Source organism: Ambystoma mexicanum, chromosome 7q, assembly GCF_040938575.1.
Source record: "Ambystoma mexicanum isolate Mex_15411 chromosome 7q, UKY_AmexF1_1, whole genome shotgun sequence".
Taxonomy (NCBI): domain Eukaryota; kingdom Metazoa; phylum Chordata; class Amphibia; order Caudata; family Ambystomatidae; genus Ambystoma; species Ambystoma mexicanum.
Window position 1 is genome coordinate 648,906,200 of NC_090941.1, and position 26,851 is coordinate 648,933,050.

Consider the following 26,851-nt stretch of genomic DNA (forward strand, 5'->3'; position numbering starts at 1 on the left):
GAATCGTGGCTTTGTTCTTGGAGCCAAAGACAGTACAAATCGGTGGCTGAGAATTCTCTCTGCCTTGATTCCTGAAGCGGCAGGGCCCCAGGTATCTCCGACACACAATGCAGGATTCTTCAGCCTGTTTCCTGGTCCAGAGTTCATGAAAGCAATGGTTCCTTCTCGAAAATGTGAAGGGGCCTTCCCTCTTTGCAATCCCCTTCTGTTTTGCTGTCATTCTCCTCTTGTTAAACTGCCATCATGGAACTGCTGTTTCCTTGTGTGCTTTGCTTTGTTCATAGTGTGCTCTCGTGCTCTGTCTTTTATCCGTTTTGGGAAGCTTAATGGAATTCAAGTGTGTGCAATGGTCAGTAATTGCCTGACCTTGCCTGATCATTGTATTGGGACACGTCAGGTATACGACTCGGGTGTTAGTCTGTTTTCTCTCATGGCGGGCTGTCTGTGAGAAAGTGTTTGTGTTGTAAAGGGGGGGCAAAGGGGATTGGAGATCCTAAGTATCCTACTTGGTAGGATGAGGTAAAGGTGTCATAAGGAAGGGGATACCGTGTCTCACCATCCGGTGTCCCACTCTTACTCCCCAAATACCCTTCATCCAGGTGATTCTACCGCAGTGGTCCACACCCAGGAACAGGATCCAAAAGTGATGGCTGTGCACTGGCCACCTGGCTGACAGATCCCTGGTGACTAGTGGATGAGACTCCTTCTGGTTTCTCACAATACTCACAATAAAAAGACACATATTTCAACACATTAATCAAAATAAAACAATATGAAGTTGTTATCTTACTCATAATCAATGTAGTGTTTTGCATTATTCACTTCACTGCAAATAAAAGGATGGGATTGATGGGTTCAAAATCAAATGTTTCAATCTATTGATTACAAAATGAAAAGTAACTTCTGTCGATGATCTCATATAATTCAATAATTTTAACATATAATTCTTTCGTAAAGTCACAGTGTGTGGAAAGCGAGGTGTTCTACTGTTTGTGAGTTTAAATGTCAGATCTGAATGGTAACCTGAATGTGTTATATTGGATTTCTTTCTTTAATTATCTTTTAAGATTTTCAGTCACAAACATGAACATACAAAAATTACATAGATGTGATAATTAAATCTCTAAACCTACGCCTCTCCTGAATAATATCCCTACTAAATTTTATCCAAAATTAATCAAGACTACAAATCACACCTAAAACATATAAGATTTGCTTTAACTTGCAACAACAATCAGTTATGAATTAATTTATGTTCATGGTTTTTATTACGTATTTAATCACCCTTACTCAGTAAAATGATTAATTAAGCACTGAGGAAGAGTGTAGAGCTCGAAACACGTGTTGGCACATACACAAGGCTATGAAGTAATAAAAACTGAAATATTCATGTATTTGATGTCTTCAGCTGTTGTTTTGATATATTCTTTCTAATTAAGATGGCTCAAGTAAATACCCATGATGCTTTAGCAACTTTTGCACAATTTACTTTGATGTGAATTGGGAAGTGCCTCATTCTCGAGGTGGTTACAACACTTCATAATTGAAATTTGCCTAGAGCTGGAGGTTAACATTGGCTTCTCTTAAATGTACATATCCTTTAGGATCACATGTGGCCAAATGCCTAAACTGCAGAGTGTGTAAAGATCTGACTCCACTTCTTAGATTACTATGTGATCTTGGGCAAATAATTTAATCTCACTGTGCCTTATCTATATATAAAAAAAAAACTGAGAGACGATAAAAGTGATTCAGTTCACACTGTTGAAAAAGTCCCTTAAAATGGCGTAGCTTTCATGTTTTTAGGGACAAATGGTGTTTTCTTCTGCTCCTCTGGGGGTGGCCCCCGACGCAGGATGTAGCCTATAATTACATTATTGTAGCAATGGCCATGCCTCAGTTCCATATAACAGGATATATATTTTCACCAGCCAGTCAGGGCACCAAAGATTATACTCAACATTAATTTCCTCCTCTGCTGCTGCCGGTGACTGGAGTTCCTTAGCTTAGCAGAGCCCGGCCGCACAGGAGAAGGAGGGAAACAATGACCATGCTATCTTATTAGGTGCATTTGAATGGTTTCTTGCTTGGCATTTCTACAAGAGTCAGAGGTGGTGTAGAGGAATATTGTAGAACAGGGAAAGGTTACTTCATTGCAATGTTGCTGTGAAAAGATCTGAAAAGATAGGGCTGTGTGTGGAGCAAGCTTTAGAAATGTTGTGAGTTGACAGGAGCAGAGAGTAATCTGGTCTTCTGCGGTTTCTGTTGGAGTGATGTTAAGGCAAACTGTGAAGAAGTGCTTTAGGGTATCTGAGGCATGCTAGTATGATGGTAATGGACATTTAGTGCGAAGACTGCCTTGGGGGTAGTGAACGTTCCATTATTTTAACCATTGTGTTTCAGTGCTGGAGTTGTCTTTAGGTATGGTGTCAGTTTAGATGGCCAATAGAATGATTTAGAGGTAGGTATTGTTGTCATAACTTACCCATATCATAATGCCAATGGTAGACAATCCTTTGGACTATGGAAAGATCCATTCAAGACATTCTTTCTCCAGCGTTTATGTTATATTATACGGTGCTGGACTAAATCAGTCTATTCCAGGGGACCGATTCAGGGCTCACATTTTGCAGTCTTTGTCCTGGGTCTTTCCGACACCTCAAAGAGACTACAACCATCACGCCACATAGGCTTACATGGAATTAGGGTATGATGCAGTTGGAATTACATCACACGCTAGAAAGTGATAATGCCAACCCCATCCCAAGGAGGAAGATGTGAAATAAGTTTGGGAGAAGGACATTTGATGCAGGGGCCAAAGAGGGGGGAGGCGTGGATGCAATAAGAAGTGATGCAGGCAACATGAGTGGTTGCGTTTGTAACAGTGTGGCCCAGAGAATCTTTGATCCTGGACAGATCACTAAATCACACTGTGCCTTATCTTTCAAAACTGGGCCACTGTAAAAGCGAGTCAGTTGTAGTGTACTCTGCTAAAAAGAAAACGATCACTGATGGTCCACTAGATTATAGTGTAGCATTGACAAAGCCGGAGAAGTGGGCGGACAAGTGGTCATTTGTGGCAAGTTACTCTGAGTCTGTCTACAGTGTTTCCTGAAGCGGAGGAGGAGCCTGTGTGTTGGGATCCCGTGAAACATTACTTAAACTCATTTTGTGTACGGAGCGTGCGCAGAGATGTGGGCGGACAAGTGGTAATTTGTGGCAAGTTACTCTGAGTCTGTCTACAGTGTTTCCTGAAGCGGAGGAGGAGTCTGTGTGTTGGGATCCCGTGAAACATTACTTAAACTCATTTTGTGCGCAGATCGCGCACAGAGAAGTGGGCGGACAAGTGGTAATTTGTGGTGAGTTACTCTGAGTCTGCCTATAGTGTTTCCTGAAGCGGAGGAGTAGTCTGTGTGTTGGGAACACGTGAAACATTACATAAACTAATTTTGTGCGCAGAGTGCGCGCGGAGAAGTGGGCGGACAACTGGTCATTTGTGGTCCGTTGTGGGCAGGAGTGAAGGAGCCAGCCCTATTTGTGGGAGCCGGTAAAAAGTACTATTTTGCTTTATGTCTCACGTTTTCACAGACTGCACACTGCACGGCGTTCGGCATAATAAGCCAACAATTATGACTTTTAGATAGTGACACTTCTTTGTTGCAATACAATCACCAGACAGAGAGGATCTTGGTTACTAGTGAAGTTGCTGATTATTGAGATACCGTTCAGTAAATTAAAACTGATGAATATAGAGTAGTGACCCTATGGTTATGGTTAAGTTGCTCAACCCACAGGAAGAACATTTTTTGGGCAGCTTATAACTTTGGCGTTGTTTGATGAATCCTCACAAAACTTTGCAAAAGAAATATACAGCTACCGCTGAATCGTTTTGAAAAGTGTTGTGTAATTGTGTCAAGGAGGTTATAGGGGGGACACAAAACCTTTGAAATCTGAATAGACATGAATGGAAAATCTTTTCTTGCGGCTACAGCCTAAACCGCATGATTGATTTGCACCAAACTTGCATGAGGAGAGGCGGCCTGGTCCCGAAAGCGTGCTTTTGCAAATTTAGTGTTAATACGTCCAGTAGATTTTGTAAATGTGATATTGCTGTCTGGTCCACAGACTCAGTTCCTGGTTCGGTGTCCGTGGGTGCCTCTGAACCATCTGGGAGCTGCATAATGTTTGCGGACATCATATGTGGCTGCTGAATGGTCATTTAAAAATGTGAAGTTCATCAAAACCTTTGAAACTGATGCCATGTAAAACATATTAAAAAACACATTATTACAGTTTTCAAATACATGAAACAAACTCTGGGGAGGGTTGGGGTGATGAGGATGGGATGGGAAATGTACAGTAAAAGCCCCAAAATCAGGTGTTTTTTCTGATGTTCGTGAACTTGACACATGTGTGCATTACAGGGTCAGCGAGGAACCGTTTTTGTATGGCTTATAACTTTGGCGCCATTCAACAAAACTGCACGCATTTTGCAATATAATTGTAGACCCAACTTTGAATACTTATACACAGTTTGGTGCTGTTTCACAAAGGGAAGACAAAACTGGAGGGGGGGCATCTCAAAATATTTGAACGGCTTATGAATTTGTTGCTGTTTGAAAAATCTACATACAAGTCTGCAAAACGATTGTACACCCAACTTTGAATGTGTTCGCGAAGTTTGGTGGGATTTTGTCGACATGAGGCAAAATTAGAGCGGGAGTTCCCAACAATTTTACATGGATTATAACTTTGGGGCCATTTGACGAATTTACACAAAAGTGTGCATAAGTATTATAGACTCAACTGTGAATGTTTGTGCAGAGTTTGAAGGGGTTCTGTCCGATGGGGCTATATTGTTGGGGGCTCCCAATAATGGTGTAATCAGCATGGGCTTAAATGATATAATTTTGGTGACTGAGGCATAGCCTGTGGTCATGGCATTGGCCAGATTGTTCGGGGCATGGCCAAAGTGGGCACTGGCCATGGCCACTACGGACTGCCAATAACGTTAAAGTGGGCATGGCCACCAGGCACCAGCTATGTGGTAAAACATTTGAAATTGGGATAGGCTTGGATGGGAAAAGAAATTCTGCTTGCGGCTCAGCACAAGGTGCTGGCCGGATTTGAAGCAAAACTGCGAAAGGCGCGTCAGCGAGGAGCTGAAAGCATGTTCTTGCAAATCTGTTGTGTATTTTATTTTTTCCAAAGTGTCAAAATGAATGTACACAAAATTGTATATAACTTTGGTACCTCGGCAGCGGGTCTGGACAAATGTCTACTCTGATTTGCTTATTGGTAGCGGCATGGCCGGAGCACATGCCCAGGGTTGAATTGTCCCTGCAGAGTGGTGGTCGGTTTCTGTCCATGCCTGGGCCGGTTTGAAAATAAAAATGTGAATTTTATTTTTCTTTTCAATTTTTTTCTTTTCTTGAAGCCTTTCATCATTCTTAGGTCGATAATGAGTACCAACACAGGTTGGGTGATATTGTATGCAGATTTGTTCTATAAAAAAGAGCTTACGCGTAAGTGCTATACAATAACAAATTATCATTTGGCCTTGGACGTCTGCTTGGATTCACAGTAATTTAGTGTACTTAGGAACAATGCTATTTGATGCCACTTCCTGTTTTGTCAAAGGGGTGAAATGTCGTGTTTCATTGCTTCCCGGGACATCACTTCGGTGATGTCATCAGAGGTCATGGGGCGAGGGGTGGGCCACTTTCTTTTGGGTGAGCGGGCCTATTTCTTATCCCAGTCTGACCCTGGGTTTACTGTGGTGTAGCCTTGTGATATGGGCACCGGTCGACCATACAATATGGGCACCGGGAGATAGAGGATTTTGCTGTTGTGTAGCCTTGTGATATGGACACCGGGAGATAGAGGGGTTGCTGTGGTCAGCCATGTGATATGGGCACCGGGAGATAGAGGGGTTGCTGTGGTGCAGCCTTGTGATATGGGCACAAGAAGATAGAGGGGTTTGCTGTGGCACAACCATACGATATGGGAACCGGGAGATAGAGGAATTTGATGTGGTGCAGCCTTGTGATATGGGCACTGGTCGATTGAGGGGTTTGCTGTGGTGCAGCCTTGTGATATGGACACCGGGCGATATAGAGTTTTGCAGTGGTGTAGCCTTGTGATATGGGCACCGGGAGATAGAGGGGTTTGCTGTGGTATAGCCTTGTGATATGGGCACCGGGAGATAGAGGGGTTTGCTGTGGTGTAGCCTTGTGATATGGGCACCGGGAGATAGAGGGGTTTGCTATGGTGTAGCCTTGTGATATGGGCACTGGGAGATAGAGGAGTTTGCTGTGGTGTAGCCTTGTGATATGGGCACCGGGAGATAGAGGGGTTTGCTGTGGTGCAGCCATGGGATATGGGTACCGGGATATAAAGGGGTTTGCCATGGTGTAGCCTTGTGATATGGGAACCGGGAGAGAGAGTGTTTGTTATGGTGCAGCCATGTGATATTGTGCGGGGAGATAGAAGGCTTTGCTGTGGTGTAGCCTTGTGATATGGGCACTGCTAGATAGAGGGGTTTGCTGTGGTGCAGCCTTGTGATATGGGCACCTGGAGATAGAGGGGTTTGCTGTGGTGCAGCCTTGTGATATGGGCACCGGTAGATAGAGGGGTTTGCTGTGGTGTAGCCTTGTGATATGGGCACTGAGAGATAGAGGGGTTTGCTGTGGTGTGGCCTTGTGATGTGGGCACCGGGAAATAGAGGAGTTTTCTGTGGTGTAGCCTTGTGATATGGGCACCGGGAGATAGATGGGGTTTCTGTGGTGTAGCCTTTTGATATGGGAACCGGGAGATAGAGGGGTTTGCTGTGGTGTAGCCTTGTGATATGGGCACCGGGAGATAGAGGAGTTTGCTGTGCTGCAGCCATGGGATATGGGTACCGGGATATAAAGGGGTTTGCCGTGGTGTAGCCTTGTGATATGGGCACCGGGAGATAGAGGGGTTTGCTGTGGTGTAGACTTGTTATATGGGCACCGGGAGATAGAGGAGTTTGCTGTGGTGTAGCCTTGTGATATGGGCAGTGGGAGATAGAGGGGTTTGCTGTGGTGTAGCCTTGTGATATGGGCACCGGGAGATAGAGGGGTTTGCTGTGGTGTAGCCTTGTGATATGGGCACTGGGAGATAGAGGGGTTTGCTATGTTGTAGCCTTGTGATATGGGCACCGGGAGATAGAGGAGTTTGCTGTGGTGTAGCCTTGTGATATGGGCACCGGGAGATAGAGGGGTTTGCTGTGGTGCAGCCATGGGATATGGGTACCGGGATATAAAGGGGTTTGCCATGGTGTAGCCTTGTGATATGGGAACCGGGAGAGAGAGTGTTTGTTATGGTGCAGCCATGTGATATTGTGCGGGGAGATAGAGGGCTTTGCTGTGGTGTAGCCTTGTGATATGGGCACCGCTAGATAGAGGGGTTTGCTGTGGTGCAGCCTTGTGATATGGGCACCTGGAGATAGAGGGGTTTGCTGTGGCGCAGCCTTGTGATATGGGCACCGGTAGATAGAGGGGTTTGCTGTGGTGTAGCCTTGTGATATGGGCACTGAGAGATAGAGGGGTTTGCTGTGGTGTAGCCTTGTGATATGGGTACCGGGAGATAGAGGAGTTTGCTGTGGTGTAGCCATGGGATATGGGTACCGGGATAAAAAGGGGTTTGCCGTGGTGTAGCCTTGTGATATGGGCACCGGGAGATAGAGGGGTTTGCTGTGGTGTAAACTTCTGATATGGGCACCGGGAGATAGAGGGGTTTGCTGTGGAGTAGCCTTGTGATATGGGCACCGGGAGATAGAGGGGTTTGCTGTGGTGCAGCCATGGGATGTGGGTACCGGGATATAAAGGGGTTTGCCGTGGTGTAGCCTTGTGATATGGGCACTGGGAGATAGAGGGGTTTGCTGTGGTGTAGACTTGTTATATGGGCACCGGGAGATAGAGGAGTTTGCTGTGGTGTAGCCTTGTGATATGGGCACTGGGAGATAGAGGGGTTTGCTGTGGCACAACCATACGATATGGGCACCGGGAGATAGAGGAGTTTGCTGTTGTATAGCCTTGTGATATGGGCACCGGGAGATAGAGGAGTTTGATGTTGTGTAGCCTTGTGATATGGGCACTGGGAGATAGAGGGGTTTGCTGTGGTGCAGCCATGTGATATGGGCACCAGGAGATAGAGGGGTTGCTGTGGTGCAGCCTTGTGATATGGGTAACGGAGATATCAGTGTTTTCTGTTGTGTAGCCTTGTGATATGGGCACCGGGAGAGGGAGGAGTTTGCTGTTGTGTAGCCTTGTGATATGGGCACTGGTAGATAGAGGGGTTTGCTGTGGCGCAAACATACGATATGGGAACCGGGAGATAGAGGGGTTTGCTGTGGTGCAGTCTTGTGATATGGGCACTGGTAGATAGAGGGGTTTGCTGTGGTGCAGCCTTGTGTTATGGGCACCGGGAGATAGAGGGATTTGCTGTGGTGCAGCCTTGTGATATGGACACCGGGAGATATAGGGTTTTGTGGTTGTGTAGCCTTGTGATATGGGCAAAGGGAGATAGAGGGGTTTGCTGTGGTATAGCCTTGTGATATGGGAACTGCGAGACAGAGGAGTTTGGTGTGGTGTTGCCTTGTGATATGGGCACCGGGAGATAGAGGGGTTTGCTGTTGTGTAGCCTTGTGATATGGGCACCGGGAGATAGAGGGGTTTGCTGTGGTGTAGCCTTGTGATATGGGCACCGGGAGATAGAGGGGTTTGCTGTGGTGTAGCCTTGTGATATGGGCACCGGGAGATAGAGGGGTTTTACTGTGGCGCAGCCTTGTGATATGGGCACCGGGAGATAAAGGGATTTTCCGTGGAGCAGCCATGTGGTATGGGTACCAGGATATAAGGCACAGCCATGTGGTATGGGTACCAGGATATAAAGAGGTTTGCTGTGGTGTAGCCTCGTGACATGGGCACCGGGAGATACAGGTGTTTGCTGTGGTGTAGCCTTGTGATATGGGCACTGGGAGATAGAGGGGTTTGCTGTGGCACAACCATACGATATGGGCACTGGGAGATAGAGGGGTTTGATGTCGTGCAGCCTTGTGATATGGACACCAGGATATAGAGGGGTTTGCTGTGGTGCAGCCATGGGATATGGGTACCGGGATATAAAGGAGTTTGCTGTGGTATAGCCTTGTGATTTGGGCACTGGCAGATAGAGGAGTTTGCTGTGGTGCAGCCTCGTGATATGGGGTTTGCTGTGGTTTAGCCTTATGATATGGGCATCGGGAGATAGAGGGGTTTGCTGTGGTGTAGTCTTGTGATATGGGCAGTGGGAGATAGAGGGGTTTGCTGTGGCACAACCATACAATATGGGCACCAGGAGATAGAGAAGTTTGCTGTTGTGTAGCCTTGTGATATGGGAGATAGAGGGGTTTGCTGTGGTGCAGCCTTGTGATATGGACAACGGGAGATAGAGGGGTTTGCTGTGGTGTAGCCTTGTGATATGGGCACCGGGGGATAGAGAGGTTTGCTGTTGTATAGCCTTGTGATATGGGCACAGGGAGATGGAGGAGTTTGCTGTTGTGTAGCCTTGTGATATGGGCACCGGGAGATAGAGGGGTTTGCTGTGGCACAACCATACGATATGGGAACCGGGAGATAGAGGGGTTTGCTGTTGTGTAGCCTTGTGATATTGGCACAGGGAGATGGAGGAGTCTGCTGTTGTGTAACCTTGTGATATGGGCACCGGGAGATAGAGGGGTTTGCTGTGGCACAACCATACGATATGGGAACCGGGAGATAGAGGGGTTTGCTGTTGTGTAGCCTTGTGATATGGGCACAGGGAGATGGAGGAGTTTGCTGTTGTGTAGCCTTGTGATATGGGCACCAGGAGATTGAGGGGTTTGCTGTGGCACAACCATACGATATGGGAACCGGGAGATAGAGGGGTTTGCTGTGGTGTAACCTTGTGATATGGGCACCGGGAGATAGAGGGGTTTGCTGTGGCACAGCCATACAATATGGGCACTGGCAGATAGAGGGGTTTGATGTTGTGCAGCCTTGTGATATGGACACCAGGACATAGAGGGGTTTGCTGTGATGTAGCCATGGGATATGGGTACCGGGATATAAAGGAGTTTGCTGTGGTATAGCCTTGTGATATGGGCACTGGGAGATAGAGGAGTTTGCTGTGCTGTAGCCTTGTGATATGGGCACCGGGAGATAGAGGGGTTTGCTGTGGTGCAGCCATGTGATATGGACACTGGGAGATAGAGGGGTTTTCTGTGGTGTAGCCTTGTGATATGGGCACCGGGAGATAGAGGGGTTTGCTGTGCTGTAGCCCTATGATATGGGCACCGGGAGATAGAGGGGTTTGCTGTGGTGTAGCCTTGTGATATGGGCAGTGGGAGATAGAGGGGTTTGCTGTGGTGTAGCCTTGTAATATGGGCACCGGGAGATAGAGGGGTTTGATGTGCTGTAGCCTTGTGATATGGGCACCGGAAGATAGAGGGATTTGCTGTGCTGTAGCCTTGTGATTTGGGCACCGGGAGATAGAGGGGTTTGCTGTGGCACAACCATATAATATGGGCACCGGGAGATAGAGGAGTTTGCTGTTGTGTAGCCTTGTGATATGGGCACCGGGAGATAGAGGGGTTTGCTGTGGTGTAGCCTTGTGATATGGGCACCGGGAGATAGAGGGGTTTGATGTCGTGCAGCCTTGTGATATGGGCACCAGGAGATAGAGGGGTTTGCTGTGGTGCAGCCATGGAATATATGGGTACCGGGATATAAAGGGGTTTGCTGTGGTGTAGCCTTGTGATATGGGCACCAGGAGATAGAGGGGTTTGCTGTTGTGTAGCCTTGTGATATGGGCACCGGGAGATAGAGGGGTTTGCTGTGGTGTAGCCTTGTGATATGGGCACCGGGAGATAGAGGGGTTTGCTGTGGTGTAGCCTTGTGATATGGGCACCGGGAGATAGAGGGGTTTTACTGTGGCGCAGCCTTGTGATATGGGCACCGGGAGATAAAGGGATTTTCCGTGGAGCAGCCATGTGGTATGGGTACCAGGATATAAGGCACAGCCATGTGGTATGGGTACCAGGATATAAAGAGGTTTGCTGTGGTGTAGCCTCGTGACATGGGCACCGGGAGATACAGGTGTTTGCTGTGGTGTAGCCTTGTGATATGGGCACCGGGAGATAGAGGGGTTTGCTGTGGCACAACCATACGATATGGGCACTGGGAGATAGAGGGGTTTGATGTCGTGCAGCCTTGTGATATGGACACCAGGATATAGAGGGGTTTGCTGTGGTGCAGCCATGGGATATGGGTACCGGGATATAAAGGAGTTTGCTGTGGTATAGCCTTGTGATTTGGGCACTGGCAGATAGAGGAGTTTGCTGTGGTGCAGCCTCGTGATATGGGGTTTGCTGTGGTTTAGCCTTATGATATGGGCATCGGGAGATAGAGGGGTTTGCTGTGGTGTAGTCTTGTGATATGGGCAGTGGGAGCTAGAGGGGTTTGCTGTGGCACAACCATACAATATGGGCACCAGGAGATAGAGAAGTTTGCTGTTGTGTAGCCTTGTGATATGGGAGATAGAGGGGTTTGCTGTGGTGCAGCCTTGTGATATGGACAACGGGAGATAGAGGGGTTTGCTGTGGTGTAGCCTTGTGATATGGGCTCCGGGGGATAGAGAGGTTTGCTGTTGTGTAGCCTTGTGATATGGGCACAGGGAGATGGAGGAGTTTGCTGTTGTGTAGCCTTGTGATATGGGCACCGGGAGATAGAGGGGTTTGCTGTGGCACAACCATACGATATGGGAACCGGGAGATAGAGGGGTTTGCTGTTGTGTAGCCTTGTGATATTGGCACAGGGAGATGGAGGAGTCTGCTGTTGTGTAGCCTTGTGATATGGGCACCGGGAGATAGAGGGGTTTGCTGTGGCACAACCATACGATATGGGAACCGGGAGATAGAGGGGTTTGCTGTTGTGTAGCCTTGTGATATGGGCACAGGGAGATGGAGGAGTTTGCTGTTGTGTAGCCTTGTGATATGGGCACCAGGAGATTGAGGGGTTTGCTGTGGCACAACCATACAATATGGGAACCGGGAGATAGAGGGGTTTACTGTGGTGTAACCTTGTGATATGGGCACCGGGAGATAGAGGGGTTTGCTGTGGTGCAGCCATGGAATATATGGGTACCGGGATATAAAGGGGTTTGCTGTGGTGTAGCCTTGTGATATGGGCACCGGGAGATAGAGGGGTTTGCTGTTGTGTAGCCTTGTGATATGGGCACCGGGAGATAGAGGGGTTTGCTGTGGTGTAGCCTTGTGATATGGGCACCGGGAGATAGAGGGGTTTGCTGTGGTGTAGCCTTGTGATATTGGCACCGGGAGATAGAGGGGTTTTACTGTGGCGCAGCCTTGTGATATGGGCACCGGGAGATAAAGGGATTTTCCGTGGAGCAGCCATGTGGTATGGGTACCAGGATATAAGGCACAGCCATGTGGTATGGGTACCAGGATATAAAGAGGTTTGCTGTGGTGTAGCCTCGTGACATGGGCACCGGGAGATACAGGTGTTTACTGTGGTGTAGCCTTGTGATATGGGCACCGGGAGATAGAGGGGTTTGCTGTGGCACAACCATACGATATGGGCACTGGGAGATAGAGGGGTTTGATGTCGTGCAGCCTTGTGATATGGACACCAGGATATAGAGGAGTTTGCTGTGGTGCAGCCATGGGATATGGGTACCGGGATATAAAGGAGTTTGCTGTGGTATAGCCTTGTGATTTGGGCACTGGCAGATAGAGGAGTTTGCTGTGGTGCAGCCTCGTGATATGGGGTTTGCTGTGGTTTAGCCTTATGATATGGGCATCGGGAGATAGAGGGGTTTGCTGTGGTGTAGTCTTGTGATATGGGCAGTGGGAGATAGAGGGGTTTGCTGTGGCACAACCATACAATATGGGCACCAGGAGATAGAGAAGTTTGCTGTTGTGTAGCCTTGTGATATGGGAGATAGAGGGGTTTGCTGTGGTGCAGCCTTGTGATAGGGACAACGGGAGATAGAGGGGTTTGCTGTGGTGTAGCCTTGTGATATGGGCACCGGGGGATAGAGAGGTTTGCTGTTGTGTAGCCTTGTGATATGGGCACAGGGAGATGGAGGAGTTTGCTGTTGTGTAGCCTTGTGATATGGGCACCGGGAGATAGAGGGGTTTGCTGTGGCACAACCATACGATATGGGAACCGGGAGATAGAGGGGTTTGCTGTTGTGTAGCCTTGTGATATTGGCACAGGTAGATGGAGGAGTCTGCTGTTGTGTAGCCTTGTGATATGGGCACCGGGAGATAGAGGGGTTTGCTGTGGCACAACCATACGATATGGGAACCGGGAGATAGAGGGGTTTGCTGTTGTGTAGCCTTGTGATATGGGCACAGGGAGATGGAGGAGTTTGCTGTTGTGTAGCCTTGTGATATGGGCACCAGGAGATTGAGGGGTTTGCTGTGGCACAACCATACGATATGGGAACCGGGAGATAGAGGGGTTTGCTGTGGTGTAACCTTGTGATATGGGCACCGGGAGATAGAGGGGTTTGCTGTGGCACAGCCATACAATATGGGCACTGGCAGATAGAGGGGTTTGATGTTGTGCAGCCTTGTGATATGGACACCAGGACATAGAGGGGTTTGCTGTGATGTAGCCATGGGATATGGGTACCGGGATATAAAGGAGTTTGCTGTGGTATAGCCTTGTGATATGGGCACTGGGAGATAGAGGAGTTTGCTGTGCTGTAGCCTTGTGATATGGGCACCGGGAGATAGAGGGGTTTGCTGTGGTGCAGCCATGTGATATGGACACCGGGAGATAGAGGGGTTTTCTGTGGTGTAGCCTTGTGATATGGGCACCGGGAGATAGAGGGGTTTGCTGTGCTGTAGCCTTATGATATGGGCACCGGGAGATAGAGGGGTTTGCTGTGGTGCAGCCTTGTGATATGGAGACTGGGAGATAGAGGGGTTTTCTGTGGTGTAGCCTTGTGATATGGGCACCGGGAGATAGAGGGGTTTGCTGTGGTGTAGCCTTGTGATATGGGCAGTGGGAGATAGAGGGGTTTGCTGTGGTGTAGCCTTGTAATATGGGCACCGGGAGATAGAGGGGTTTGCTGTGCTGTAGCCTTGTGATATGGGCACCGGAAGATAGAGGGATTTGCTGTGCTGTAGCCTTGTGATTTGGGCACTGGGAGATAGAGGGGTTTGCTGTGGCACAACCATATAATATGGGCACCGGGAGATAGAGGAGTTTGCTGTTGTGTAGCCTTGTGATATGGGCACCGGGAGATAGAGGGGTTTGCTGTGGTGTAGCCTTGTGATATGGGCACCGGGAGATAGAGGGGTTTGATGTCGTGCAGCCTTGTGATATGGGCACCAGGAGATAGAGGGGTTTGCTGTGGTGCAGCCATGGAATATATGGGTACCGGGATATAAAGGGGTTTGCTGTGGTGTAGCCTTGTGATATGGGCACCGGGAGATAGAGGGGTTTGCTGTTGTGTAGCCTTGTGATATGGGCACCGGGAGATAGAGGGGTTTGCTGTGGCACAACCATACAATATGGGAACCGGGAGATAGAGGGGTTTGCTGTTGTGTAGCCTTGTGATATGGGCACAGGGAGATGGAGTTGTTTGCTGTTGTGTAGTCTTGTGATATGGACACCTGGAGATAGAGAGGTTTGCTGTGATGCTGCCTTATGATATGGCACTGGGAGATAGAGGGGTTTGCTGTGGTGTAGCCTTGTGATATGGGCACCGGGATATAGAGGGGTTTGCCGTTGTGTAGCCTTGTGATATGGGCACCGGGAGATAGAGGGATTTGCTGTGGTGTAGACTTGTGAAATTGGCACCAGGAGATAGAGGGGTTTGCTGTGGTGTAGCCTTGTGATATGGGCACCGGGATATAGAGGGGTTTGCTGTGCTGTAGCCTTGTGATATGGGCACCGGGAGATAGAGGGGTTTTCTGTGGTGTAGCCTTGTGATATGGGCACCGGAAGATAGAGGGGTTTGCTGTGGTGTAGCCTTGTGATATGGGCACCGGGAGATAGAGGGTTTTTACTGTGGTGCAGACTTGTGAAATGGGCACCCGGAGATAGAGGGGTTTTCCGTGGACCAGCCATGTGGTATGGGTAACAGGATATAAGGCACAGCCATGTGGTATGGGTACCAGGATATAAAGAGGTTTGCTGTGGTGTAGCCTCGTGATATGGGCCCCGGGAGATAGAGGGGTTTGCTGTGGCAAAGCCATACGATATGGGCACCGGGAGATAGAGGGGTTTGATGCCATGCAGCCTTGTGATATGGGCACCAGGAGATAGAGGGGTTTGCTGTGGTACAGCCATAAGATATGGGTACCAGGATATAAAGGGGTTTGCTGTGGTATAGCCTTGTAATATGGGCACCGGGAGATAGAGGGGTTTGCTGTGCTGTAGCCTTGTGATATGGGCATCGGGAGATAGAGGGGTTTGCTGTGGTGCAGCCTTCTGATATGGCACTGGGAGATAGAGGGGTTTGCTGTGGTGTAGCCTTGTGATATGGGCACTGGGATATAGAGGGGTTTGCCGTTGTGTAGCCTTGTAATATGGGCACCGGGAGATAGAGGGGTTTGCTGTGGTGCTGCCTTGTGATATGGACACCGGGAGATAGAGGGGTTTTCTGTTGTGTAGCCTTGTGATATGGGCACCGGGAGATAGAGGAGTTTGCTGTTGTGTAGCCTTGTGCTATGGGCACCGGGAGATAGAGGGGTTTGCTGTGGTGTAGCCTTGTGATATGGGCACCGGGATGTAGAGGGGTTTGCCGTTGTGTAGCCTTGTGATATGGGCACTGGGAGATAGAGGGATTTGCTGTGGTGTAGACTTGTGATATGGGCACCGGGAGATAGAGGGGTTTGCTGTGGTGCAGCCTTGTGATATGGGCACCGGAAGATAGAGGGGTTTGCTGTGGTGTAGCCTTGTGATATGGGCACCGGGATATAGAGGGGTTTGCTGTGGTGTAGCCTTGTGATATGGGCAGTGGGAAATAGAGGGGTTTGCTGTGGTGTAGCCTTGTGATATGGGCACCGGGAGATAGAGAGGTTTTCTGTGGTGTAGCCTTGTGATATGGGCACTGGGAGATGGAGGGGTTTGCTGTGGTGTAGCATTGTGATATGGGCACCGGGAGATAGAGGGTTTTTGCTGTGGTGCAGCCTTGTGAAATGGGCACCGGCAGATAGAGGGATTTTCCGTGGACCAGCCATGTGGTATGGGTAACAGGATATAAGGCACAGCCATGTGGTATGGGTACCAGGATATAAAGAGGTTTGAAGCAGTGTAGCCTCGTGGCATGGGCACCGGGAGATAGAGGGCTTTGCTGTGGTGTAGCCTTGTGATATGGGCCCCGGGAGATAGAGGGGTTTGCTGTGGCAAAGCCATACGATATGGGCACCGGTAGATAGAGGGGTTTGATGACATGCAGCCTTGTGATATGGGCACCAGGAGATAGAGGGGTTTGCTGTGGTACAGCCATGGGATATGGGTACCGTGATGTAAATGGTTTTGCTGTGGTATAGCCTTGTAATATGGGCACTGGGAGATAGAGGGGTTTGCTGTGCTATAGCCTTGTGATATGGGCACCGGGAGATAGAGGGGTTTGCTGTGGTGAAGCCTTGTGATATGGACACCGGGAGATAGAGGGGTTTTCTGTGGTGTGGCCTTGTGATATGGGCACCGGGATATGGAGGGGTTTGCTGTGGTGTAGCCTTGAGATATGGGCACCGGGAGATAGAGGGTTTTTACTGTGGTGCAGCCTTGTGAAATGGGAACCGGCAGATAGAGGGGTTTTCCGTGGACCAGCCATGTGGTATGGGTAACAGGATATAAGGCACAGCCATGTGGTATGGGTACCACGATATAAAGAGGTTTGCTGTGGTGTAGCCTCGTGACATGGGCACCGGGAGATAGAGGGGTTTGCTGTGGTGTAGACTTGTGATATGGGCCCCGGGAGATAGAGGGGTTTGCGGTGGCAAAGCCATACGATATGGGCACCGGGAGATAGAGGGGTTTGATGCCATGCAGCCTTGTGATATGGGCACCAGGAGATAGAGGGGTTTGCTGTGGTACAGCCATGGGATATGGATACCGGGATATAAAGGGGTTTGCTGTGGTATAGCCTTGTAATATGGGCACCTGGAGATAGAGGGGTTTGCTGTGCTGTAGCCTTGTGATATGGATACCGGGATATAAAGGGGTTTGCTGTGGTATAGCCTTGTAATATGGGCACCTGGAGATAGAGGGGTTTGCTGTGGTGTAGCCTTGTAATATGGGCACCGGGAGATAGAGGGGTTTGCTGTGCTGTAGCCTTGTGATATGGGCACCGGAAGATAGAGGGATTTGCTGTGGTGTAGCCTTGTGATATGGGCAGTGGGAGGTAGAGGGGTTTGCTGTGGCACAACCATATAATATGGGCACCGGGAGATAGAGGGTTTTTACTGTGGTGCAGCCTTGTGAAATGGGAACCGGCAGATAGAGGGGTTTTCCGTGGAGCAGCCATGTGGTATGGGTAACAGGATATAAGGCACAGCCATGTGGTATGGGTACCACGATATAAAGAGGTTTGCTGTGGTGTACCCTCGTGACATGGGCACCGGGAGATAGAGGGGTTTGCTGTGGTGTAGACTTGTGATATGGGCCCCGGGAGATAGAGGGGTTTGCGGTGGCAAAGCCATACGATATGGGCACCGGGAGATAGAGGGTTTTGATGCCATGCAGCCTTGTGATATGGGCACCAGGAGATAGAGGGGTTTGCTGTGGTACAGCCATGGGATATGGATACCAGGATATAAAGGGGTTTGCTGTGGTATAGCCTTGTAATATGGGCACCGGGAGATAGAGGGGTTTGCTGTGGTGCAGCCTTGTGATATGGACACCGGGAGATAGAGGGGTTTTCTGTGGTGTAGCCTTGTGATATGGGCACCGGGAGATAGAGGAGTTTGCTGTGGTGTAGCCTTGTGATATGGGCAGTGGGAGATAGAGGGGTTTGCTGTGGTGTAGCCTTGTAATATGTGCACCAGGAGATAGAGGGGTTTGCTGTGCTGTAGCCTTGTGATATGGGCACCGGAAGATAGAGGGGTTTTGCTGTGGTGTAGCCTTGTGATATGGGCAGTGGGAGATAGAGGGGTTTGCTGTGGCACAACCATATAATATGGGCACCGGGAGATAGAGGAGTTTGCTGTTGTGTAGCCTTGTGATATGGGCACCGGGAGATAGAGGGGTTTGCTGTGGTGTAGCCTTGTGATATGGGCACCGGGAGATAGAGGGGTTTGATGTCGTGCAGCCTTGTGATATGGGCACTAGGAGATAGAGGGGTTTGCTGTGGTGCAGCCATGGAATATATGGGTACCGGAATATAAAGGGTTTGCTGTGGTATAGCCTTGTGATATGGGCACCGGGAGATAGACGGGTTTGCTGTTGTGTAGCCTTGTGATATGGGCACCGGGAGATAGAGGGGTTTGCTGTGGCACAACCATACGATATGGGAACCGGGAGATAGAGGGGTTTGCTGTTGTGTAGCCTTGTGATATGGGCACAGGGAGATGGAGGAGTTTGCTGTTGTGTAGCCTTGTGATATGGGCACCCGGAGATAGAGGGGTTTGCTGTGGTGCAGCCTGGTGATATGGCACTGGGAGATAGAGGGGTTTGCTATGGTGTAACCTTGTGATACGGGCACCGGGATATAGAGGGGTTTGCTGTTGTGTAGCCTTGTGATATGGGCACCGGGAGATAGAGGGATTTGCTGTGGTGTAGACTTGTGAAATGGGCACCGGGAGATAGAGGGGTTTGCTGTGGTGTAGCCTTGTGATATGGGCAACGGGAGATAGAGGGGTTTGCTGTGGTGTAGCCTTGTGATATGGGCACCGGGATATAGAGGGCTTTGCTGTGGTGTAGCCTTGTGATATGGACACTAAGAGATAGAGGGGTTTTCTGTGGTGTAGCCTTGTGATATGGGCACCGGAAGATAGAGGGGTTTGCTGTGGTGTAGCCTTGTGATATGGGCACCGGGAGATAGAGGGGTTTGCTGTGGTGTAGCCTTGTGATATGGGCACTGCGATATAGAGGGGTTTGCTGTGGTGTAGCCTTGTGATATGGGCACTAAGAGATAGAGGGGTTTTATGTGGTGTAGCCTTGTGATATGGGCACCGGAAGATAGAGGGGTTTGCTGTGGTGTAGCCTTGTGATATGGGCACCTGGAGATAGAGGGTTTTTACTGTGGTGCAGACTTGTGAAATGGGCACCGGGAGATAGAGGGGTTTTCCGTGGACCAGCCATGTGGTATGGGTAACAGGATATAAGGCACAGCCATGTGGTATGGGTACCAGGATATAAAGAGGTTTGCTGTGGTGTAGCCTCGTGACATGGTCACCAGGAGATAGAGGGGTTTGCTGTGGTGTAACCTTGTGATATGGGCACCGGGAGATAGAGGGGTTTGCTGTGGCACAGCCATACAATATGGGCACTGGCAGATAGAGGGGTTTGATGTTGTGCAGCCTTGTGATATGGACACCAGGACATAGAGGGGTTTGCTGTGATGTAGCCATGGGATATGGGTACCGGGATATAAAGGAGTTTGCTGTGGTATAGCCTTGTGATATGGGCACTGGGAGATAGAGGAGTTTGCTGTGCTGTAGCCTTGTGATATGGGCACCGGGAGATAGAGGGGTTTGCTGTGGTGCAGCCATGTGATATGGACACTGGGAGATAGAGGGGTTTTCTGTGGTGTAGCCTTGTGATATGGGCACCGGGAGATAGAGGGGTTTGCTGTGCTGTAGCCTTATGATATGGGCACCGGGAGATAGAGGGGTTTGCTGTGGTGTAGCCTTGTGATATGGGCAGTGGGAGATAGAGGGGTTTGCTGTGGTGTAGCCTTGTAATATGGGCACCGGGAGATAGAGGGGTTTGATGTGCTGTAGCCTTGTGATATGGGCACCGGAAGATAGAGGGATTTGCTGTGCTGTAGCCTTGTGATTTGGGCACCGGGAGATAGAGGGGTTTGCTGTGGCACAACCATATAATATGGGCACCGGGAGATAGAGGAGTTTGCTGTTGTGTAGCCTTGTGATATGGGCACCGGGAGATAGAGGGGTTTGCTGTGGTGTAGCCTTGTGATATGGGCACCGGGAGATAGAGGGGTTTGATGTCGTGCAGCCTTGTGATATGGGCACCAGGAGATAGAGGGGTTTGCTGTGGTGCAGCCATGGAATATATGGGTACCGGGATATAAAGGGGTTTGCTGTGGTGTAGCCTTGTGATATGGGCACCAGGAGATAGAGGGGTTTGCTGTTGTGTAGCCTTGTGATATGGGCACCGGGAGATAGAGGGGTTTGCTGTGGTGTAGCCTTGTGATATGGGCACCGGGAGATAGAGGGGTTTGCTGTGGTGTAGCCTTGTGATATGGGCACCGGGAGATAGAGGGGTTTTACTGTGGCGCAGCCTTGTGATATGGGCACCGGGAGATAAAGGGATTTTCCGTGGAGCAGCCATGTGGTATGGGTACCAGGATATAAGGCACAGCCATGTGGTATGGGTACCAGGATATAAAGAGGTTTGCTGTGGTGTAGCCTCGTGACATGGGCACCGGGAGATACAGGTGTTTGCTGTGGTGTAGCCTTGTGATATGGGCACCGGGAGATAGAGGGGTTTGCTGTGGCACAACCATACGATATGGGCACTGGGAGATAGAGGGGTTTGATGTCGTGCAGCCTTGTGATATGGACACCAGGATATAGAGGGGTTTGCTGTGGTGCAGCCATGGGATATGGGTACCGGGATATAAAGGAGTTTGCTGTGGTATAGCCTTGTGATTTGGGCACTGGCAGATAGAGGAGTTTGCTGTGGTGCAGCCTCGTGATATGGGGTTTGCTGTGGTTTAGCCTTATGATATGGGCATCGGGAGATAGAGGGGTTTGCTGTGGTGTAGTCTTGTGATATGGGCAGTGGGAGCTAGAGGGGTTTGCTGTGGCACAACCATACAATATGGGCACCAGGAGATGGAGAAGTTTGCTGTTGTGTAGCCTTGTGATATGGGAGATAGAGGGGTTTGCTGTGGTGCAGCCTTGTGATATGGACAACGGGAGATAGAGGGGTTTGCTGTGGTGTAGCCTTGTGATATGGGCTCCGGGGGATAGAGAGGTTTGCTGTTGTGTAGCCTTGTGATATGGGCACAGGGAGATGGAGGAGTTTGCTGTTGTGTAGCCTTGTGATATGGGCACCGGGAGATAGAGGGGTTTGCTGTGGCACAACCATACGATATGGGAACCGGGAGATAGAGGGGTTTGCTGTTGTGTAGCCTTGTGATATTGGCACAGGGAGATGGAGGAGTCTGCTGTTGTGTAGCCTTGTGATATGGGCACCGGGAGATAGAGGGGTTTGCTGTGGCACAACCATACGATATGGGAACCGGGAGATAGAGGGGTTTGCTGTTGTGTAGCCTTGTGATATGGGCACAGGGAGATGGAGGAGTTTGCTGTTGTGTAGCCTTGTGATATGGGCACCAGGAGATTGAGGGGTTTGCTGTGGCACAACCATACAATATGGGAACCGGGAGATAGAGGGGTTTACTGTGGTGTAACCTTGTGATATGGGCACCGGGAGATAGAGGGGTTTGCTGTGGTGCAGCCATGGAATATATGGGTACCGGGATATAAAGGGGTTTGCTGTGGTGTAGCCTTGTGATATGGGCACCGGGAGATAGAGGGGTTTGCTGTTGTGTAGCCTTGTGATATGGGCACCGGGAGATAGAGGGGTTTGCTGTGGTGTAGCCTTGTGATATGGGCACCGGGAGATAGAGGGGTTTGCTGTGGTGTAGCCTTGTGATATTGGCACCGGGAGATAGAGGGGTTTTACTGTGGCGCAGCCTTGTGATATGGGCACCGGGAGATAAAGGGATTTTCCGTGGAGCAGCCATGTGGTATGGGTACCAGGATATAAGGCACAGCCATGTGGTATGGGTACCAGGATATAAAGAGGTTTGCTGTGGTGTAGCCTCGTGACATGGGCACCGGGAGATACAGGTGTTTACTGTGGTGTAGCCTTGTGATATGGGCACCGGGAGATAGAGGGGTTTGCTGTGGCACAACCATACGATATGGGCACTGGGAGATAGAGGGGTTTGATGTCGTGCAGCCTTGTGATATGGACACCAGGATATAGAGGAGTTTGCTGTGGTGCAGCCATGGGATATGGGTACCGGGATATAAAGGAGTTTGCTGTGGTATAGCCTTGTGATTTGGGCACTGGCAGATAGAGGAGTTTGCTGTGGTGCAGCCTCGTGATATGGGGTTTGCTGTGGTTTAGCCTTATGATATGGGCATCGGGAGATAGAGGGGTTTGCTGTGGTGTAGTCTTGTGATATGGGCAGTGGGAGATAGAGGGGTTTGCTGTGGCACAACCATACAATATGGGCACCAGGAGATAGAGAAGTTTGCTGTTGTGTAGCCTTGTGATATGGGAGATAGAGGGGTTTGCTGTGGTGCAGCCTTGTGATAGGGACAACGGGAGATAGAGGGGTTTGCTGTGGTGTAGCCTTGTGATATGGGCACCGGGGGATAGAGAGGTTTGCTGTTGTGTAGCCTTGTGATATGGGCACAGGGAGATGGAGGAGTTTGCTGTTGTGTAGCCTTGTGATATGGGCACCGGGAGATAGAGGGGTTTGCTGTGGCACAACCATACGATATGGGAACCGGGAGATAGAGGGGTTTGCTGTTGTGTAGCCTTGTGATATTGGCACAGGTAGATGGAGGAGTCTGCTGTTGTGTAGCCTTGTGATATGGGCACCGGGAGATAGAGGGGTTTGCTGTGGCACAACCATACGATATGGGAACCGGGAGATAGAGGGGTTTGCTGTTGTGTAGCCTTGTGATATGGGCACAGGGAGATGGAGGAGTTTGCTGTTGTGTAGCCTTGTGATATGGGCACCAGGAGATTGAGGGGTTTGCTGTGGCACAACCATACGATATGGGAACCGGGAGATAGAGGGGTTTGCTGTGGTGTAACCTTGTGATATGGGCACCGGGAGATAGAGGGGTTTGCTGTGGCACAGCCATACAATATGGGCACTGGCAGATAGAGGGGTTTGATGTTGTGCAGCCTTGTGATATGGACACCAGGACATAGAGGGGTTTGCTGTGATGTAGCCATGGGATATGGGTACCGGGATATAAAGGAGTTTGCTGTGGTATAGCCTTGTGATATGGGCACTGGGAGATAGAGGAGTTTGCTGTGCTGTAGCCTTGTGATATGGGCACCGGGAGATAGAGGGGTTTGCTGTGGTGCAGCCATGTGATATGGACACCGGGAGATAGAGGGGTTTTCTGTGGTGTAGCCTTGTGATATGGGCACCGGGAGATAGAGGGGTTTGCTGTGCTGTAGCCTTATGATATGGGCACCGGGAGATAGAGGGGTTTGCTGTGGTGCAGCCTTGTGATATGGAGACTGGGAGATAGAGGGGTTTTCTGTGGTGTAGCCTTGTGATATGGGCACCGGGAGATAGAGGGGTTTGCTGTGGTGTAGCCTTGTGATATGGGCAGTGGGAGATAGAGGGGTTTGCTGTGGTGTAGCCTTGTAATATGGGCACCGGGAGATAGAGGGGTTTGCTGTGCTGTAGCCTTGTGATATGGGCACCGGAAGATAGAGGGATTTGCTGTGCTGTAGCCTTGTGATTTGGGCACTGGGAGATAGAGGGGTTTGCTGTGGCACAACCATATAATATGGGCACCGGGAGATAGAGGAGTTTGCTGTTGTGTAGCCTTGTGATATGGGCACCGGGAGATAGAGGGGTTTGCTGTGGTGTAGCCTTGTGATATGGGCACCGGGAGATAGAGGGGTTTGATGTCGTGCAGCCTTGTGATATGGGCACCAGGAGATAGAGGGGTTTGCTGTGGTGCAGCCATGGAATATATGGGTACCGGGATATAAAGGGGTTTGCTGTGGTGTAGCCTTGTGATATGGGCACCGGGAGATAGAGGGGTTTGCTGTTGTGTAGCCTTGTGATATGGGCACCGGGAGATAGAGGGGTTTGCTGTGGCACAACCATACAATATGGGAACCGGGAGATAGAGGGGTTTGCTGTTGTGTAGCCTTGTGATATGGGCACAGGGAGATGGAGTTGTTTGCTGTTGTGTAGTCTTGTGATATGGACACCTGGAGATAGAGAGGTTTGCTGTGATGCTGCCTTATGATATGGCACTGGGAGATAGAGGGGTTTGCTGTGGTGTAGCCTTGTGATATGGGCACCGGGATATAGAGGGGTTTGCCGTTGTGTAGCCTTGTGATATGGGCACCGGGAGATAGAGGGATTTGCTGTGGTGTAGACTTGTGAAATTGGCACCAGGAGATAGAGGGGTTTGCTGTGGTGTAGCCTTGTGATATGGGCACCGGGATATAGAGGGGTTTGCTGTGCTGTAGCCTTGTGATATGGGCACCGGGAGATAGAGGGGTTTTCTGTGGTGTAGCCTTGTGATATGGGCACCGGAAGATAGAGGGGTTTGCTGTGGTGTAGCCTTGTGATATGGGCACCGGGAGATAGAGGGTTTTTACTGTGGTGCAGACTTGTGAAATGGGCACCCGGAGATAGAGGGGTTTTCCGTGGACCAGCCATGTGGTATGGGTAACAGGATATAAGGCACAGCCATGTGGTATGGGTACCAGGATATAAAGAGGTTTGCTGTGGTGTAGCCTCGTGATATGGGCCCCGGGAGATAGAGGGGTTTGCTGTGGCAAAGCCATACGATATGGGTACCAGGATATAAAGGGGTTTGCTGTGGTATAGCCTTGTAATATGGGCACCGGGAGATAGAGGGGTTTGCTGTGCTGTAGCCTTGTGATATGGGCATCGGGAGATAGAGGGGTTTGCTGTGGTGCAGCCTTCTGATATGGCACTGGGAGATAGAGGGGTTTGCTGTGGTGTAGCCTTGTGATATGGGCACTGGGATATAGAGGGGTTTGCCGTTGTGTAGCCTTGTAATATGGGCACCGGGAGATAGAGGGGTTTGCTGTGGTGCTGCCTTGTGATATGGACACCGGGAGATAGAGGGGTTTTCTGTTGTGTAGCCTTGTGATATGGGCACCGGGAGATAGAGGAGTTTGCTGTTGTGTAGCCTTGTGCTATGGGCACCGGGAGATAGAGGGGTTTGCTGTGGTGTAGCCTTGTGATATGGGCACCGGGATGTAGAGGGGTTTGCCGTTGTGTAGCCTTGTGATATGGGCACTGGGAGATAGAGGGATTTGCTGTGGTGTAGACTTGTGATATGGGCACCGGGAGATAGAGGGGTTTGCTGTGGTGCAGCCTTGTGATATGGGCACCGGAAGATAGAGGGGTTTGCTGTGGTGTAGCCTTGTGATATGGGCACCGGGATATAGAGGGGTTTGCTGTGGTGTAGCCTTGTGATATGGGCAGTGGGAAATAGAGGGGTTTGCTGTGGTGTAGCCTTGTGATATGGGCACCGGGAGATAGAGGGGTTTTCTGTGGTGTAGCCTTGTGATATGGGCACTGGGAGATGGAGGGGTTTGCTGTGGTGTAGCATTGTGATATGGGCACCGGGAGATAGAGGGTTTTTGCTGTGGTGCAGCCTTGTGAAATGGGCACCGGCAGATAGAGGGATTTTCCGTGGACCAGCCATGTGGTATGGGTAACAGGATATAAGGCACAGCCATGTGGTATGGGTACCAGGATATAAAGAGGTTTGAAGCAGTGTAGCCTCGTGGCATGGGCACCGGGAGATAGAGGGCTTTGCTGTGGTGTAGCCTTGTGATATGGGCCCCGGGAGATAGAGGGGTTTGCTGTGGCAAAGCCATACGATATGGGCACCGGTAGATAGAGGGGTTTGATGACATGCAGCCTTGTGATATGGGCACCAGGAGATAGAGGGGTTTGCTGTGGTACAGCCATGGGATATGGGTACCGTGATGTGAATGGTTTTGCTGTGGTATAGCCTTGTAATATGGGCACTGGGAGATAGAGGGGTTTGCTGTGCTATAGCCTTGTGATATGGGCACCGGGAGATAGAGGGGTTTGCTGTGGTGAAGCCTTGTGATATGGACACCGGGAGATAGAGGGGTTTTCTGTGGTGTGGCCTTGTGATATGGGCACCGGGATATGGAGGGGTTTGCTGTGGTGTAGCCTTGAGATATGGGCACCGGGAGATAGAGGGTTTTTACTGTGGTGCAGCCTTGTGAAATGGGAACCGGCAGATAGAGGGGTTTTCCGTGGACCAGCCATGTGGTATGGGTAACAGGATATAAGGCACAGCCATGTGGTATGGGTACCACGATATAAAGAGGTTTGCTGTGGTGTAGCCTCGTGACATGGGCACCGGGAGATAGAGGGGTTTGCTGTGGTGTAGACTTGTGATATGGGCCCCGGGAGATAGAGGGGTTTGCGGTGGCAAAGCCATACGATATGGGCACCGGGAGATAGAGGGGTTTGATGCCATGCAGCCTTGTGATATGGGCACCAGGAGATAGAGGGGTTTGCTGTGGTACAGCCATGGGATATGGATACCGGGATATAAAGGGGTTTGCTGTGGTATAGCCTTGTAATATGGGCACCTGGAGATAGAGGGGTTTGCTGTGCTGTAGCCTTGTGATATGGATACCGGGATATAAAGGGGTTTGCTGTGGTATAGCCTTGTAATATGGGCACCTGGAGATAGAGGGGTTTGCTGTGGTGTAGCCTTGTAATATGGGCACCGGGAGATAGAGGGGTTTGCTGTGCTGTAGCCTTGTGATATGGGCACCGGAAGATAGAGGGATTTGCTGTGGTGTAGCCTTGTGATATGGGCAGTGGGAGGTAG